Source organism: Lutra lutra, chromosome X (genome assembly GCF_902655055.1).
Source record: "Lutra lutra chromosome X, mLutLut1.2, whole genome shotgun sequence".
NCBI lineage: Eukaryota > Metazoa > Chordata > Mammalia > Carnivora > Mustelidae > Lutra > Lutra lutra.
Window position 1 is genome coordinate 6,144,881 of NC_062296.1, and position 18,815 is coordinate 6,163,695.

An 18,815-nucleotide genomic window follows, 5' to 3' on the forward strand; every position below is an offset into this window, starting at 1 on the left:
CTACTGTCTTAGCAAATTCCAGTTATACAATGGTGTTATCAATTCTAGTCACCATGTTTCATATTAGATCCTCAGACCTTATTCAATTTACAGTTAAAAGTTTGTACCATTAAGGGATACCATGCAGTATTTGTCTTTCTCTGTCTAGTTTATTTCACTTAGCATAATGCCCTCAAGGTCCATTCATGTTGGTGCAAATAGCAGGATGTTCTTTCTTTCTCATGGCTGAATGATATTCCTGTGTGAGTGTGTGTGTGTGTACACACACAACATCATTTTTATCCATTTATTTGTTGATAGACACTGAAGTTGTTCCCATATCTTGGCTTTCGTGAATATGCTGCAATCAACATGGGGGAGCGGGCATCTCTTTGAGATCTCTTATCTCATAAGAAGTAGGGCATGTGTGTTGACCCTGAAAGAGTACAGTCTGTCCTCTTCCCACCCAGAGGCAACTTCTCTCACAAATTGTCCTTTGATTTCTTATTTTTAATTAGCATATTTTACTTAAGAAGTGGCACAATGGCAAAAGTCATTCTAAAGGTGAGTCCCTGAGCAATAGCAATTATCTACCTGGACACAGAAGAATCATCATGGTTTCCAGTTGTGCACTCACATATGGGCGGCTATAACAGAAAAACAACTTACTTTCCTATCTTAGGTTAAGATAATCAATTAGAGTAAAAGTAGAAAAAAGAGAAATGATGCTTATTTGCTCATAACATGAAAAGTCATAGGGGAAAAAGAACTTTAGTCTGAAAGTGGTCTAAACTCTTCCCTCCCTGCTTCCACCCTGGGCCCAGTGGTCAGGGTTGTATCTCAAGGGAGTGGCCAGATGGGGAGCACATTTCAGGGAGCCCAAAGCAGAGAAAGACCTTAGTATGGGCCCAACCCTTGAAGGAATGGCAGAGCCAGGAATTAGAAGACTAAAACAAAGGAGATCCACAATGCAAAAGCAGAAACTTAAAGGGGAGACAGAGTCAAAAACAGGCTCTAGTCCCAAATCCATGATTAGCTGACTAAACATGTTAGTCAACTTTTAACTTTTCTGAGCTTCAATTTTTTTTCATCTCTACCAAGGGGCAACTAGATCTGGTCTGCTGATATCATGGGAATATATTTGGAAAGAGATTCAAATGTAAAGTCCTGCTTTTTATTAAATACAAATATTTTGTCACTATAATTCCCTTGTTTTTGAAATTCTAGGATAGAGAGATGACCCATGGAAATCAAACATGTGTTTTTCTTTTTCCAGTGTGAGAGATGCAGGAAAGATCATCTTGAAATCTTTGGATATTGCCAATTTTCCTTTTTTTCCCTTTTTTTAAGATTTTATTTATTTGAGAGAAAGAAAGAGCATGAGCGGAGGGGGAGGGGCAGAGGGCGAGGGAGAAGTAGACTCTCCACTGAGCAGAGAGCCTGATGCAGGACTCCATCCCCGGACCCTGGGATCATGAACTGAGCTAAAGGCTGACGCTTAACTGACTAAGCCACCCAGGCTTCCTAAACATTGCCAATTTTCAAAAGCATCCCTCTATGGCAATAGTAAGGGTGAACTTGGATTTTTTCCCCTTTATTTAGGTGTAGAAACCAGAGGCCCATCTTCATTGAATTGTGGGACCTCCTAGAGTTCCTAGCCATTTGGAGGGGATGGAGGAGGGTATTGAGAGGGAGATATTGCAGGGGCGCCTGGGCGTCTCAGTCAGTTAAGTGCCAGACTCTTGATTTCAGCTCAGGTCATGATCTCAGGGTTATGGGAGGAGCCCCTTGTTAGGCTCTACACCCACCACCCAGCTCGGATTCTGCTTGTCCCTCTCCCTACCCCCAGACCCACTTGCACTTTCTCGCTCGCTCTCTCTCTCAAATAAATAAATAAACAAAATCTTAAAAAAAATAGTGTCTGACACTTGGTTTCAGCTCAGATCGTGATCTCAGGGTTGTGAGATCCAGCCCCACATAAGGCCTCAGTGCTGGGTGTGAAGCCTGCTTAAGATACTCTCTCTACTTACATTACAGCTAGTTGAACATAAATAATAAAAAAAGAAAAAATATATATAAATTAATTTTTTAAAGATTTATTTATTTGACAGACAGAGATCACAAGTACGTAGAGAAGCAGACAGAGAGAGTGGGGGAAGCAGGCTTACCACCAAGCAGAGAGCCCAAGGTGGGGCTCGATCCCAGGACCCTGAGATCATGACCTGAGCCAAAGGCAGAAGCTTTAACCCACTGAGCCACCCAGTGCCCCTATATAAATTAATTTTAGAAATAAAAATTAAAAATAAAGATTCTCTACCTATGTCTCTCTCTGTCTCCCTTCATCTCACTCAAAAGAAGAAGAAGAAGAAGAAGCAGCAGCAGAAGAAGGTGGTACTAAGTTTTCTGCTAACGAGCAGGTGGGAGCCTGAGCAATTAATTGGAAAAAGTGAGAAGTATACACATATTTGCACCCTGAGTTTCCAGAATAGCTCACATGAGTTATTATAGGATACCTATTTGGCAAATTCAAGAATTTCAGGACAAGAATACACATGTCATGTCTGATAGGGAAACTAAGGGAGGCAACAGAGCATGAGGAATGGAGAAGGAAATTTACTCAGAGGCTACCAAGGTGAGGAAACATGAAGAAGCCTTCAGGTTACTTGGGTTTTAAAGTTGGAATTCATTGTGTGACGTGTGGGTGTGGGGTAGGGAGGGATGGTAGGACTCAGGGCCCACTAAGATGGTAGGGGCAGCTGTGAAAGGCCTTGAATGCCATATAAAGGCGCTTCTTCTCTAGGATGAGATTCTCATCTGGGCCTTTGAATGTTTCTACACTAGCAAGTGATCTGCTTGGATCCAGGGGAAGCAGAAGGAAATTCTCTGCAGTATGACAGTTAAAACTAAACCAAACTTTTCTGCAGTGCAATCTAAATATTAAAAAAAACAAATTTAAATAGTTTAAAAGTCCCAGAAGCCTACTATCTTGGACATGCCTTTTGTAACACTACATTTATCTCATAATTATTTATAATATACTCAAGGTTTAAAAGATACAAAATTCAGTCCTCTCTAAACGTAAAAAAAAAAAAAAAATGTGTAATGAAAGAGCTCTGAGAAAACAGACAATATAAGGACAACAGCCCAGCAAGATTGTGTTTAGGTAGATGAGAGTACACTGGAATGAGTTGTTTTTCTTCTTTAAGCTTAGATATGTTTATTTAATTATGCACATATCTCTTTTTACACACTAGTGTGTCACTATATCATATATTCTTGTATGTAATTGGACAATCTTCCCATCTGTAAACTCGATGCTGTAACATTTTGCCTACCACATGTAACCTTTTATTAACATTCAACAACCTTTGAAAATAATTGCCTTCTTCCAATAAGGAATCTGTTATAAGGCAATCAGGTGATATAACTATTTCCCATTCTGCCGAAACCCTGAGCAATTTTCCTTCACATAACGCACACGTGACAGCAGCTGGGTTCTGAGCGAGTGACTTTCTAACACTGAGTCATACTAACACCACCTTACATGGCACTCAGGTCATAAAGGCATTCTGCACACTTAAAAACACATTTTTCATCATATGTAAAGACCTTAAGTCATCCGAATCTGAAACAATTGCTTTTTTGAGGAAATATCAACTATTAATCTAACTGTAGACAGAAGACTCTAGGGGGTAAATCTGTTTTTAAATTTATTAAAATTTATTTTAAGGTAACAAAAACCATAAGGCTGGCTGGATGAAAAAGAGGGCGCAAAATAGATGGAGTTGCTTCTTCCTGTGGCCCATACCAAAAACTCGATATTAGATCATGAACATTAACTCGGGTTTCCATTCCCTGTTTCAAATTAACATGATGTTCTTTTATTAGGCTAGAAAGTGCCAACATAAATCAAACAAGAATAGCATCTTTCCCTAAATAATAAGTAAAGAAACATGATAGAGTAGGAAAGTACCAAATTAGCTACAAATTTTCCATCTCATTGTTTTCTGAAAAATAAAATTTTATAACAGACATGCTCTATACAAGCTGTGCCGGTAGGTCTCGCTTCCAAAAACCCTCACAGAGCAGTAATAAAAACCAAGCATGAACTCTAGGACATCTGCTATGGCATTGTTATCAAATGCAATCATTTTGGTCACAAATCTAGACTTGCTTCAACTTTTTGTTGAAATATTAGTTTGTCTGCAGCATCTCCAATCTGGCACACGAGGACTGACAGATGCTCTGGTCTTACCTCAGCTTCAACTTACACGGCTTCTCATTATACTAGCTGTAGCTCGGCAAACTAGTCCTCTGTTCTGGAAAGCGGACAAAATGCCATCTGTCTCTGCATGGTTATCAAAACGAATACTGCAGTGTGAAGAAACTCTGCTCCAAATGGAAGAATGAGGGGGAGTTGCACCCCATCCATATCCTATTAGAAATTATATATATATATACACATATATATGTCTCTGTATACGTATGTATATGTGTGTCTAGATACATGTGTACATGCCATGTACACATTTATATTATATGTATATACATGTGCAAGGGATCATCATTCAAGCTTTACAATGATTCCATAATGTGAACATTTTCAACCAAAAGGCATGTCTCACTTCCGAGCTCTATTTGTAACCTGTGCTGTTTACATCATCTGACACTAATTACTAGCTAGAAGGCAAGAGAGCAGTACTCCCCCAGCAAAAGATTCCAAGGTCATTGTGCAATTGAAAGCAGGTGGGAGCCTTACTTTAAAAATCAGGCTAGATTCAGAGACAATGGAGAGAAAGAAAGGGGAAAAAAGCCTTTACGGAAATGGAAGGACACGTGAATTTCCACTATAGTATCCATGCCTGCAAGTCAAGGGGGAGGAGAGGCGGATGCCAAGGACAGGAACAAGAGTGAGGAAGAGGGCAAGGATAGAGGCTGACACCCCCGAGAACATAAAAATGGCACTGATTGCTTTGGTAGCCCTGAGAGGAAGAGTGTGGCTAGTAAAGTACCATATCCCTTCCCTGCAGCAAAATGTGGAACTTGAACATTCCGTGTGACAGCATGTTTAACTTTGATTCCTATATTTTCATACATTTGAAGCATAGCAATGGAAAAGAACTTTCAACCTGAAGGGGCATTTCATACTTCAAGAAATTCAAGGAGCTCTTTAAAGCCAGTATTTTCTTCCACAGAGATGCTGGAGATCAAAATCAATCGTATTGAGGATCTTCAGATTTGGAGACCCTGACTTAGGGGATATTCAGCCCTTTTCTCCCAAACCTCTTGACATTTTAAGTTGCCTGCTCAGGGCCGACAGTATGTTCTCACTAGCCAGGAATTGATAGGTACCCAAGTCCTCCCGGAGTCCATATGAGGGCCTTGTTATTTTCAAACTAAGTCTTTGAACCCCTAACCCCAGGCATCTGTCTAAAAGACTGATGAGGATTAGAAATCAGAATGAATGCTGGTTTTTACTCCAAAGTCAATTGGTTGGATCTGTTTACATAACCTTTTGTTTAATTCTATAGTTTATGAGAAATGAGATTCTGAAAGCCTTATATGAAAGCCCTCAGTCCAATTCCCACATGGGTCAGTTCACTTCACTCTGTCACATGTCACAGACACATGCTGTGCCTGTGCAATGCCCTCACCCCATTGAACCATCTGGCAAATGGTGCTGCTGGTCACAACAGGAGCTAAGAAGCAAATGTGGCCAGACCACTGCAAACCCATCCTTGGAGGGAGGGGGCAGGAATGATCAGAAGTCGGGAGGGCCACGTTGAAATGCACAGGACAGCCTATTTCATTTTGCTGTCTCTTCTGCTCCCACAATTAATTTCATTTACAAGCATCCTCACTATCAAAGTTGTGTGGGGTTCCAGCACTTCCCCTTGACTAATCTGTAACAGTAAACCTCACTGATTTATAATGCTGTCAGTGTATGTTATTATCATCAAGACAACAGAAACCCTTTTGAGAGAAGCATCTCAAAGAAAACAAAGCACCTGTGCAGGGCAGGAAGTCAGCTCTGTGCTCGTGGGGTCTCAGAAAGGGAAGCCCACTCAGGTCAGCCAGGCTTTCTATAAAAGTCCTCGGGGCATCTTGTACCCATTCCTCTCAGGGCTCCTGACACCTGTCTGCCCCTTCCCTCAACCCTGCTTTTCTCCTGGACTTTGATTTTGGACTCTCCTCTAGCTCTTGGTAGCCCCTCATCTTCTTTCTTGTCTGCGCCCTTAAAGGAGCATCCCTGATACTCACTTTCCATGCCTCTGGCCAAGCCCATTGTGCTAGGCACAAAAGTGGAATAAAGCTAGAAGACCTTTGGGTGAAAAGTCAAAAGATCTGAACTCCGGCCCCACCTGAAATGCTAACAACAGCAGGCCATGAAGCAAATTCACTAACCTCCCCATACACATGCCTTCTCCTTTTTCAGAGGGAGAAAATTACACTGACCTTGCCTCTTTCATAAGGAGAAAACTGTGCCTGGCCCAGAACAGGCACTCAATCAATATTTATTAGCATATTGAAATATTAGAAAGCTACAGTGTCATCTAAGTGTATGCTGATGTTAAACTATTATCACCAGAGTGATTAATTTTAAATCTCTTACACTTCTCAATATTTGCATCAAACTAAGATGGTAGCAACTGCTAATTGATAAAGTCATATAGACATATGGAGGCAATAACACAAGCTAGTATTTACTGAGCACATACTAAGTACCAGGCAATATTCTAAACTGATTACATGGATTAACCCATGTAATCTTCCCAAGAATCCTACAGTATAAAAACTTATTACCTTGATTTTCCTTATGAGGAATGCAAGGCTCAGAGAGGTTAAGTGACATGTCTCAAGTCACCCACACAATGGGTAAATGAGAGCGATGGGATCTGAGTTCAGAGTTATCACGGGCTCAAGACCCGTGTGCATTTCTATGATGCTATTCTACAACCAAAGATCAAAGGAAAACAGGCAGCAGTAAATTTAAAGTAGCTAATCACAAACCAGAATTATGCTGATGTCATAGACCCCAATAACTACACGGCAGACAGAAAGCAGTAACACCTGAAGTTCGTCAACACAAAATCAATAAAGCCATGATCCATCATGACCTTAGTGACAATGTGGCCCTTTATAAAACAACCCCTCGTTTTTGCTATCAGTCCACACTCAGATATATTTAGGACACCATTTGCTTTGCGTTATGTTCAGTTGACAGTACCTCATTCACATTGTTCCTTCATTCAGTAAGGCAGCAGTGGGAAGGTAGGAGGAGCGGTTGATTTGGAGTCAGAAGAGCAAGGTTTTGGTCCTGACTGGCACTAACTACCCTTTGTTCTCTTGTTGGTACATTAAGGAGGTTGGAATAGATTCCATATTAACTTTCTGCAGGGGCCACAACTGCATGCTATTGAAATGAGGAAGTTCATGTTTATCCCCTGAATCTAAATGGACTGAGGGAAGACCTGGAAGGTGGGAAGTGGGGAGGCGGTTGGGGGGATTCAATTGCTGAAACACCAGAGAAGGCATTGGAAAATCCATAGACCCTCAGTTAGCCCCAACTTCTTGAAATTTCTCATGGCAGTAATGGGATTTTGACGATGGTGGTGGTGGTGGTGTTGGTGATGGTGGTGGTGATGAAGGTGATGAGGGTCTACTGCCATCATTTACTGAGTACCCACAATAAACCTAGTATTTTACATACATTGTTTCCTTTAACCTCCTCAGAATATTGCAAGGCAGGTATTATTATACCCACTTTACAGATGTGCAAACTAAAACTGAGAGAGATGAAATGGCTTTCTGAAGTCACACAGCTGACAAGTGGTGGAGCCAATAATCTGATCAGGGTCTTCAAGGTCTCACAGAGGAGATCACAGCCCCTTATTTGGCACTGTGCATCCAGTCCCTAGCCCAGGACCTAGCACTCCCTGAGCGCCTGATTGAACCAGTGCTTACTGCTCCCACCCCTCCCTATGCTGTCTTTTTCTCTGTCTCACTCCAGATAGTATGTTAGGCACTTTACATATGTTAGCTCACACAATTTGTCTTGTGAAACTTTGAGAAAAATAAAGTTATTCCCATTTTAGAATCAAGGTAAGGGGCGACTTACCCAAATCTGCAAACAAAAATAGCTAGAAGTGGGAGTATCTGGCTAGTTCCAAATACTGACCTTCTTACAAGATTTTCAAATGATCTGTCAATTATGAATCATTATTTAAGAAAAAGAGAAGTGATCTTCATGGAATTTCACTTTAAGTGATGGACTTGTGTTTCTTGAGTTTTTCTTTCTTTTTTTTTTTTTCCTGTGAGACAGAAGAAGAGTGGAGGGAGGGGCAGAGGCAAAGAGAGAATCTCAAGCAGACTCCCCACTGAACGTCGAGCCTGACAAGGGGGTGGACCCACAATCCTGAGACCACGATCTGAGCTGAAATCAAGAGTCGGATGCTTAATAGACTGTGCCACCGAGGCGCCCCTTGAGTTTGTTTTCAACTTTGCTGCCATCCTCTTCCCCTGTAAATACATACACATATACTGAAGCCATTGGCCTCTTGGGTTTCAGGTTTGGTGCCATTTGAAATGCACACTCTGAATACCCAGCCTGGCACACAAGTGACTTGTGTGTTCTTCTGGTTCTTCCCTCAATCTCATATATTTCACCTTCATATGAAAGCAGACACATTCATGCTAAAAGGCATTTAATATTAAAAGTTCAAATGGACAACTTCTGTTGGCCTTCACTTGGTAAGAAATGAAGACAAATAAAACGTATCTTTTATTTCCCATATATCCCAATTTTGTGAAACTGTCAACGTCGGTTATTTAGGACTGAGCACGTGTGAAATTTTGGCTGAAATGATGTAAAGAGCAAAAGCACCATTAGGAGTTTCATAGATTTCCACTGGTTAGATTTATAGAAGAAAGTTCCAGATATGACACAACCTCCACAGGGGGCCCCTGGGCATCGGTGGCACCATGCCACTTCCACTGGCAGATAGCTCTTACAGAAGCAAAGAATGCAATCTATCATCTCAGAGTCTGATCGGGGTGCCTAGGTCTGAATGAGGTCACTCCCAGCACAACCCCAGTGCCACTTACAGTGCAAAATACCACCTAGTTCTGTCACCAGTCCTGTCCCTGTACTCATCCTGCACTCTCTCCTCTGCATTCCTCACACCACCCCAAACACCATGCCCTTTCCGGGCTTCACCCCTTCATATGTATTGTTCACCTTTATTAGAATGACTTTTCTGTTCCATCCTCCCTGACATAAAAGTGAGGACGTACACTTCTTTCATGACCTGGCTTGTCCTCTGGGAAAACTCCTCAGCTCAGCAGCAGAAGCATTTACCTTCTACCCCCACTCTGATACCTGCATTCACACCCGTCCCTGTACCACTCAGCCAGCATGCCTATTTCTTCCACTAAACTGAAAGCTCCTCAAGACATGCACTCTTCTATGAGTCTCTGGGCCTCTGTGCCTAGGCTCTGGCACCTGGTAGATGCTCTGTAGAAGTTCAGTGAATGAACACACGTGGACTCTCTATAGACATGGCTCATCCCTTTCTTCTAGTCTTCAAAGCAGAAAATTCAAAAGGGCATTTCAAAAGCATGTCTTTACTGCAGCTGCCTGGTTAAATCTGTTCACTTGCCATAGAAGGCCCTTTTTTTTGCTTCAGTAAGGCACATATCTGACAACATGAGTTTACCTTTAAAGTGGAGTGTCTCCATTCTGAATGACAAAATGATATGGCCAGGAGGGGCAGGAAACTGCAAAACAAACTGCGATCCAAAATAAGAAGTAAGGGTCAACCTCTTACATTCAATCATATGCAATGCTCCATTTATTTCTTGTAATTTGCGTTGTGTTTTCAAGCACAACAGTATGGGTAATCTCTTCTCAAACCATTCATTCATTTGGAAGTTATTCCTTCTCCTTTTTACCTAGGCAGTTATATCTTAGCATTCTAAAGGTCCTTGCTCCCAATCTTCTTCCCTAAATATATTAGAGTACAAATAGTTTGTATCTTCTGCTCCATGTGCTAGGCAAAATTTTAAGATGACCCTCAGTGACCCAGATCCATGCATAAATCTCTTTCTTTTAAGTATGGGTAAGTCCTATAACTTATTTCTAAGCAATAGAATATGGCAAAGGTCATAGGATATCAGACCTTTGATTATGTTACATCATATGGTAAAGGTTAAGGGATTTTGAAGATGCAACTAAGGTCCCTAATTAGTTGACATTTAGTTAATCAAAAGAGAGATAAGCTTGGGTGGACATGACCTAATCAGATTAGCCTTTGAAAATACAGTCTAGAACCTCCTGGAAGTCAGAGACTCAAAGGAGCAGAGAGTCTGTCTCTCTCCATTGCCAGCATAGAAGAAACAAGCTCCCCAACATTCTACAGCCATAAGAAATTAATTTTGCCAATAATCAGAGAGAGCTTGGGAGTGGGTCCATCCCTAATTGAGCTGTCAGATGAGAGGGCAGCCCAGCTGACATCTTAACTACATAACCTTGTGAGACCATAGGCAAAGAAGCTAGCAGTGCTATGCCTGTGTATCTGAACTACAGAAACTGTGAGATAATAAATGAAAACTTTTTTAAAGTCACTAAATCTATGGTAATTTGTTATGCAGCAATAGAAAACAAATATAGCATCATGTGCACCTGGAGCCCAGTACTAGCACCATATTTTCCTATGTGTGTATCCCTCTAAACTTTGGACCTTAGTTACCTTATCTATGTGGTAAAGATCGTGTCATTTATCTTATGGTCCCACTGTCAGAAGTAATGAGTTAATATATGTTAAGTATACTTAATACATGTTAAGTCCTTGTACACGCTAGCTATCACTCAAAGGTAAAATATTAAGAAATGGAAATTTATTGAGTGCCACTCAGTGCCAGGCATCATTCTAGTTGCTGAGTTTTTAGAAATGAACAAGACAGGGTGCCTACGTGGCTCAGTCATTAAGCATCTGCCTTCAGCTCAAGTCATGATCCCAGGGTCCTGGGATTAAGCCCTGCATCGGGCTCCCTGCTTAGCAGGAGGTCTGTTTCTCTCTCTCCCACTCTCCTTTCTTGTGTTCCCTCTCTTGCTTGTCTCCCTCTCTGTCAAATAAATAAATAAAATCTTTAAAAAAATGAAATGAACAAGCCAGACAAGGTGCCTGCTCTTACGGAATCCACATGCTAGTGATAAGGAGACAGATAGTAAATAGCTTAATATATGAATGAACAAGAACATATGATTAAAATAAAATAGGACAATGTGGTAGAGTGACTGGGAGACACATCCAATTGGGTGGCCACAGAAATCTCCAAAGAGGTGATATCTGACCTGAAATCTGAATGACAAGAAGGAATCAGCTTTGTGAAGATCCAGGGGCAGGGTATTTCACAAAGAAGAAAGAGCAGTGCTAAGCTTTCAAGTGAGAAAGAGTTTGGTGTTTCTGTAGAACAGCAAGAAGGCCATTAAGGCTGAAGCAGAGCAAGCAGTGGAGAGAGAGGGCTGAGATAAAGTGGAGAGGTAGGCAGGGGTCAAACCATATAGAGTCTCATAGGCCATGATGAAGAATTTGCTGTTATCTGATTTCCCACCTGAGGGTTTTGACCTGGGTGAAAGGCATCTCCAACTGTTATACAGTGCTTGGATTGTAGGGGGCAAGAGTTGAAGCAAGGCGGGCAGTAGTACTGCTATGGTCCAGACAAAGATGGATGGTGACTTGGATTGGGGCAGGAGAAGGAGAAGAGAGCCCTGCAGATGGTCATTCTGTACAATAAATATTTTATCAATGGTTAAATACCTAGATTCAGGCCCACATGAAGTGAAATGCCACATTTTTCCCATTATTTTCATGCCCCTCCCCTTATTTTCTCATACCAGTAATCCAGTGTATGTGTATGCCCAGCATCTGAATCAACCAGCAAAGCTAGAGCAAACAGGAGGTTTCTTTTTTAAAGATTCATTTATTTATTGGTGGGGGTGTGAGGAAGAGAGAGAATCTCAAGAAGACTCTAGGCTGAGCACAGAGTCTGGCTTGAGGCTCTATCCCATGACCTTGAGATCACGACCTGAGCCAAAACCGAGTCTCCAAGGCTCAACTGCATGAGCATCCAGGTGGCCCAAGATGCACATATGTGTGTGCACACACATGTACATATGGATACATGTATATATTAAAGTGCATGTTTAAAAAACATAAGAAAACATCTTTATTCATTCACATCATGGGGCTTCATAAATTAAAACAAAAATACTAAGGGTCAAATACAAATTGACAAACATGAAGCCTAAAAATAGAACTGGTTTCCCTGGGAAAATCTCTAAAAGAGAGTTTCAGCAAACTGAAAAGTATCATTAAATGTAGTTTTGTGTCTGATGTGTTTGCCAACACACTCCATTAATTAAAGATACTGTTGTGATCTTATACCCAATCAGTAATTCCACCTTTAAATTAACCAAAAGCCAAAAATGGAAAGAAAACAATGAATTATGACTTAAAACATCTCAGTAATACATTTGATATATCCAGCAGGTGAACAAAGAAAAGCCTTTGACAGCACAGAGTGCTGAAGAAATGCACAGTAATAGAGATAACCATCTCTTCCAGAGGGCTAAGCCCAAATAACAGCTTCAGTCTTTTAAAGAAAAAGTAAGCCAATATCCAAGAACACTACCTACTATCATTTTCAATAACATGGCCCCCCAATCACTCCATGATTCTTGTTATTTTTAGTTTACAGTAAACTTTCCATCATTTAAAATACACTGATACTCCTCAACTGACAAACATAGCTTAAGTGCATGGTCCATGGGGACAATTTTCTTAGGCCTAAGAAAGGTTGTGTTAAGCTTTGCTACAAATTCTAGAAAAAAAACATAAGTGAATGCAGGAATGATTTCAATTTCACTCTAGGACTTTATCAGCCTGTATTTATCATAGTTACAGATGAGCACAATCATGGGCTACAAAGAAAAGTGCCCTAAATAAGTCAATGCAAAATCCACAGCCATGGATTGGCACATAAGAAGCCATCATTCTCTTGTGTTTATTCCTCATTGCAAAGGTTTATTGACTATTGAAGAGAAATTAGTGGGTCAAACCTGAGTTTAGAAATAAGAATTAAATTATTCAAGGCCAGTTGAATGAACTTCCACTTATATTTGATTTTAGCTCAGAAGTTATAAGTCTTTTCTCGCTAGTAGTTTTTGATCTGATGAAAACGTTTAATGAATGATCAAAGAAATTAGATTACTGACCACTCTGCTAAAGTTTAAAGATATGTACAGAATGGCATTTTTAAAGGTAAATGCAAAGAGCCATACTTGTGTAAGATATAAAATTGTTTACTTCTCTGTCTCTTCTTTTAGGCTGTCTTTTATCTCAGCAGCTCTGGCTCCCAGCAGAGTAAGTGACTCATAGTAGGTTCAAAAGTAATGTTCAACTAAGGACTATAAGTTCACGGTCTGTGTCTTGAAGTCCTTATCATCTAATAGAGAAAATTAGGCACACATGTAAATTGCAAGAATACAAGGCAGTTTTACATAGAACAGATTAAATACAAAAAAATACATGGGATGAAGGGTCACTATAGAATGAGGCTCATACGCTAAGAAAGTCAAGGAGAAAACAGAATTAGGCCAAATTTTTAAAGATGGGTAAATATGACTGAAAGAGGTATTCTCAACACTGGAAATGCCAGGAACAAAAGCAGGAAGGTAGGAAAATCCAGTGCATGTTCATAAAATGATGAATACTCCAGATCCAATTAGACATAGTGCTGGGCATGTGGAAAAGAAAAGGCTGGGAAGCTGTCTTAAGGGTAAAGAGATCCCACATACCAGGTGAAGGAAGTTGAACATTATTTAGTAGTCAATTTGGTAGAATTTTACTCAGCAGCCACTAAAGAATTGGACTGACATTAATTAACTCAACAAACTGTGAGAGATATCAACAGAATTCAAAGTTATACTCCAAAGTTAAAGGAGACTTCAGATGAATCTACATGGGAACCATACAAGTTATACATGTGAACAAATCAACATAGGAAAACATACAAGTTATGTACATGGAGTGACAAAAATAGAGAGCATCAACCCAAATAGAAAAAAACCTCAGGTACAGTCAAATAATACCTGGGCATCAGAGCTGGTGACAATCAGATAGTAATAAATAAGAATGAACATCCTCTAGAAATGTTAGTGTGAATAACCAGGGGAGATTAAATAAATACAACTATGAGACATTTAAGATTTTGTCAGACACATAAAGGCAGATCAAGTCTAATTTTTATGTCTAAGATGAAACAAGCATGTCAAGATATTAAGTAAGTTAAGATACACATAGGAAGGGTGCCTGGGTGGCTCAGTTGGTTAAGCAACTGCCTTCCACTCAAGTCATGATCCCAGAGTCCTGGGATCAAGTCTCGCATCAGGCTCCCAGCTCCACGGCATGTCTGCTCCTCCCTCTGACCTTCTCCCCTCTCATGCTCTCCCTCACTGTCTCTTTCTCAAATAAATAAATAAAATCTTTTAAAAAAAAAGATACACATAGAAAGAATGTGATGCCATCTGAACCTGGACTTGAACCCTGGCTCCACCACTTATTAGCTTTGTGACATGGGGCAATTTGCTTAGCCCCTCTGAGTCTCAGTTTCCTTATAGGCAAAATAGTGATTACAACAATACCCACCTGTGGAGTTGGTGTATTAAAGAGAAAAGAAACTCTGTGTGAAACTCTGTGTAAAAAGAACTCTGTGAATTGGGAAAGCCAAACTCCTCTTTTCACAGACATTGGCGTGTGTCTAGAAATCATCAGGGAGGTTGTTTCAAATGTATATATATCCCCAGACCTCTGCCTCACAGATTTGATTTAACAAGTTGGCAGTGGGATTCCGGGATCCTCATTTAAAAAAAATAATTATGGTTCAAAAGAAACACACATAACATAAAATTTACCTACTTAACTACTTTCAGTGCACAGTTTGGTAATGTTAAATATATTCACATTGCTGTGCAATAGATCTCCAAAACTAAATCCACTGAACAACTCCCTCCCTCATCTGCCCCTCCTTCCAGCCCCTGGCTACCATTCTATTTTCTGTATAAATTTGACCACTTTAGATACATCATAAATGCAATCATACAGTATCTGTTTTTGTGACTGGCTTATTTCACTTAGCATAATGTCCTCAAGGTCCATCCAAGTGTATGTGTGACAATGTATTTCATTTTTTTTTTAAGATTTTATTTATTTATTTGACAGAGAGAAATCACAAGTAAGCAGAGAGGCAGGCAGAGAGAGAGGAGGAAGCAGGCTCCCCGCTGAGCAGAAAGCCCGATTTGGGGCTCGAACCCAGGACCTGGGATCATGACCTGAGCCGAAGGCAGCGGCTTAACCCACTGAGCCACCCAGGCGCCCCTGTATTTCATTTTTAAGGCTGAATAATATTCCACTGTGTGTGTGTATATGTGTGTATCTCACATTTTTTTCTATCCATTTACCCACTGATGGACACCTGGGTTACTTATACCTCCTAGAAATTATGAATAATGCTGTTAAAAACATAGATGTGCAAATATCTTTTCAAGATCTTGCTTTCAGTTCTTCTGAATACTGTATAACCAAATGTGAGATTGCTGGATCATACGGTAGTCTTATTTTTAATTTTGGGGGGAACCTCCATACTGTTTTCTATAGCAGCTACACAGTTTTTCATTCCCACCAACAGCACACAAGGATTCTGATTTCTCCATATTTTCACCAACATTTATTACTTTCTAGTTTTTTTTTTAATAACAGCCATCCTAATGGGTGTGAGGTGGTATTTCTTTGTGGTTTGATCTGCTTTTCTCTAGTGGGATCTGCATATTTAATAGGCTCCCAAGATGTTCCAAAACCACAACAAAGTCACACATTGAGAAAAATTGCTCCAGGTCAACAGTGGTTGCTTTTTTCAGTAAGAAGAATGAGGAGAATGAAGCTGGCCATTGCCTTTTCAGCATGGATACCACAAAATAATCCAAAACTATACTTCCTACCACATTACCATTGCACTTGGAACTTTAATTTCCTACACAACTTCTAACAACAATGAACACTGACTTTTTGCAATTACTTACTTGTTACAAAGCCCCTGACATAATGCAAATGCAAATTCAAATCTCCCGTGAATGACAATTGTCATTGCCTGTTCATCTATGCTGTAGGCACTGGTATGTAGAAAGAGCACCTTAAAGGATAAGATTCTTATTCATGAAATGCTGTTTAAACTACCAGTATTTCCCAAAAAAGAGAATCTTTGTCCACTCACTTCTTTTCTCTTGGTCACTACCATTATTTTTAACTCTCTGGTGCCCTGGCCCACACCCAATTCTAATTCTGCATAATTTGCATGTGTACTCTAATTTTATCACTGATGTGGGAGTGCCAATTCTATCCATGATATACTCTATACCAAATGCATTCAGATTTTCTCCCTTTGGGTATGAGACCACTTGGTCTTTCCACAAAGGCTTATGCAAAAAAAAAAAAAAAAAAAACTGATGAAATTGGGGGTGGGGGTTATCCTATAATTTGAAGAGCAGCAATAAGAATATTCATTAGGGGTACCTGGGTGGCTCAGTCAGTTAAGCGTCTGACCCTTGATCTCAGCTTAGGTCTTGATCACAGAGTCATGAGTTCAACCCCTACATTCTGCTCCATACCAGGTGTGGAAGACTACTTTAAAAAAAGAAAAAAGATCTTCATTAAAAGCTGCATCTAGAAAATACTTATTGAGTACCTATTACATGCCACTCTTAGTCGCAGATTCAATTATCAGTACATTTTAGTCACCACTTGCTGTAGAAGGAATCCTACCAAACAAAAATACTTCCAAGATGGCTGTTAGAGTCATAGCCAGGGCTATGAATACATTGAAAGACTGATTCATTATTTCTTGGAATATTTACTGAGCCCCTATTATGTTCTAGGTACTGCAGTAGAGGCTGGAGATAGAATAGTGTTTCGATACTAAAAACTGAGGTTTCATCATTGAAGAATGATGCTTCACATAATAGGGGGATTATCTATCTTACACTCTTGCCTTCTTAATCTTGGCCCACCTCTTTGTTGTGTAGTGCTCACACAGACCTTCCTATTTGCCTTTAGCAGTAATATCCCTATGTTTAAGTACTGATACTCAATTAATAATTGTTTTTCTTTCTGTAAGATTGAAACCCATTCCATTCAAATAGCCCATGGTATATTAAGGCAGTCCACCATATTTAAGTTAAAATAGTATGGGGAGTGCTTGATTTCAGGGATAGAAATACAAAAGCCAGGGGCACCTGGGTGGCTCAGTGGGTTAAGCCGCTGCCTTCGGCTCAGGTCATGATCTCAGGGTCCTGGGATCGAGTCCCGCATCGGGCTCTCTGCTCAGCAGGGAGCCTGCTTCCCTCTCTCTCTCTCTCTCTCTCTCTCTCTCGGCCTGCCTCTCTGCCTACTTGTGATCTGTCCCTGTCAAATAAATAAATTAAAAAAAAAAAAAAAAAAGAAATACAAAAGCCAGCAAAGACTACAATATGAAATTGACTAGACTGGATTAAGAGCCAAAGGAAGTAAATATGGATAAAGTTTTTGAACAAAGACTATTCATTTAGGGTCCCAAACACAGCTCCCTACCACCCCACAGAAAGATTTGGCTCTTACTTCAATGGATAGTTTCCCAGACAGGTGATCTTAAATTACACTATTTAGCTTTAAAATGTTCTAGCAGCATAGAATGAAATATGTGTTTCTCTTTGGAGAAGTATGAGGATAGTCCTTTGGGGTCAAAGTTCCTAGGAATAAGGTAGGAAAAAAGTTTAGGGTGCCGGTAACCATGCTGTGAAGAGAGTTCTAGGCCATGGTGTTGTCAAAAGCTACTCCATAACTCAGTAACTAACCCAATGTTAAAAGGCAAGAAATTATTCTGAAATAGGCAGAACTCTTGTTTCCATCTGAAAAGAATACTTCATCATCAATTCCCTCTCTGGTATCCCAGCTCTCTGAAGAACCCACCGCAGTGGCTGAGAATGAAGGTCTAGGATTTATTTTTGTTGGTGACATCTTTGGTAATAGAGGAAACCCAGAGTGTGCCAGTTACTGCCATTTCTCTTTAGTTAATACTCGGCACCCTGAGGTTTCAATGAGAAACCAAGAAGCATTATCATTTTGTAGCAGAAATTTAAAAATCAAGAGGCTGAGAAATGTGTTCAAATTTCACATTAATTCTCTGCTGAGGCTGGAAAAGCACTTGACTAATGACTCTGTTTTCAGCTAAAGTGTTCTGACATAATCACTTTCATTATTAAAATATATATATATATATATATATATATATATATATATATCTGCCAATAGGCTCTTATTGATATTTATCTTCCTTCCATATGTCCTTCTTTTCCAATTGAATAGTAAGTCATTTAAATAAAGTTATTTCCTTTACAACATCCTTAAAAAGTGGGTGTCCTTCTCTGATTAGGACCTTAAATGACATGGAAATCACTACCACCCCCATAGAGTAACCCAAAAGGGGCAACTATAATTTTCAACCCCATTGCAAACACCATGCACATACTCTTCCTTATAGCAAACAAAATCTGTCTTCTGGTTTTCCCCAAAGATCCTAAAATTGGCTAAATATGTCTCCATGTGTGATGCCCAGAACTAACCTTGGCATTCAAACTCATTTGTTCATTTATTCATAAATGTATTCATTTAACCAATATTTACTTAATGTTAACTCTTTGGCATTGTAATATGCATAAAGGATACAGCAACATGAGAAAAGGACAT

The 18,815-nt window shown here is 40.0% G+C and overlaps 1 protein-coding gene across 1 annotated transcript in view; it reads right to left on the reverse strand.

The window, feature by feature from the left end:
• Positions 1-16,724, reverse strand: part of AFF2 (ALF transcription elongation factor 2) — a 710,743-nt gene extending 694,019 nt beyond the window's left edge. Inside the window, exon 1 of the mRNA XM_047715962.1 lies at positions 16,608-16,724. The gene's annotated coding sequence lies outside the window, so the exon portion shown is untranslated. The remainder of the gene's footprint in view (positions 1-16,607) is intronic.
• Positions 16,725-18,815: the final 2,091 nt, after the last annotated feature.